Genomic DNA, 1404 nt, shown 5'->3' on the forward strand with positions numbered 1-1404 from the left:
CATTCGCGGATCTAACATTTAAACTTTTCGTATATCCTGTTTCCGATTGAAAATTACCACCAGAATTACAGTACATCATCGAAGTATGATCATACTGAAAAAAGTTGACAAAATGCTCTTAAATTTAACCTCACCTTAGCCTTATATGTAGTTTTCCATCCAATACTTTTTACTAAAAGCGCTGTAATGACTTTTTTTGCTACAGAAAAAACACAAAGGACTCTTTTTTTCATAATTCTAAATTGGGCGTTTATCCCGTTTTTCTAATAATTTTTAATAGACTAGTAAAAAATTATATCATTAAACCAGTAAACTGTATTTTTTTATTACACTTTTCAAAGTCTATCCAAATAAATCGTCTTCGTTACTACATCTATTGCTTATTTTGCTGAAACAAGTTCGCTCGAAAAGTTTCGTTTAGACCAAAAATGGTGTCATATATTTTGGCGTATTTTCATGTCGTTCTGACTGGAAGGACTTTTTATTTTATAAGAATGTTTACTACATCAGATTAAAATTCTAACTCTGTTTTTTTGTCCATTTTAACTACGTTACGAGAAACCAGCAAAGGATAATCCAAAAAGCATATTCTTCAAATCACGTTTGTTCTGATAATCGATTATACATTGTAGTATTGATCAAATTTTTAAAACAAAATAGGCTATCCAAAATGATAGAGCACACTTATCCTGTATCATTTTGTCCTCTATGCTTCACCGTTAATCGATACTCACCACTGACCTGAATACATACTAGAACAAAGGCACGTTACCACATTAAGTACTATCTCCTCTTCAATCCATAATGTAGAATGTCAAACCACGGATATTTCGTTTTATTACGAATGATAAAATTTATAAAATGAATACGGCTGTTTTTCAATCACGCAAACCACTTCGTAAGTTATCGTTATTTTAATCATCGAAACGAGCTCGACTATTACAAAATCGTTATCGTTATCAAGAACAATTAATTTTATTGTAACGAAAATAAAAAAAAAACCACAAACGTACTCGTGTTTATCTAATCGAACCATCTTCAACGTAGACAATTCTGCGCTGTTAACGGAATTCATGCAACGACAAACTCGCTAAGCTTAACGGCACAGCGATTCCCCCGTCATATTTTTCGATTATAACGGCATCCATCAGCGGTGATAAAGTTAAACACCATAAATAATACCCGCCATCGAGTGCCGCCCGTTAAACGACGGTGCAGTTGCTAACGGCCAAACACAATAACGTTTTGTCTTATCACGAAACGTAAATGGTCGTGAGAGCACACAATAGCCATAATCGGCAAGTTGAACGTCCGTATACCGTTTGCACTAAGCTGACATGAACAATACATTGCCGTTGATGGACTTTTCAACTTTACCTCATTCATACAATCCAGACACATGTC

This window comes from Wyeomyia smithii, chromosome 2 (genome assembly GCF_029784165.1).
Source record: "Wyeomyia smithii strain HCP4-BCI-WySm-NY-G18 chromosome 2, ASM2978416v1, whole genome shotgun sequence".
Classification (NCBI taxonomy): Eukaryota; Metazoa; Arthropoda; class Insecta; order Diptera; family Culicidae; genus Wyeomyia; species Wyeomyia smithii.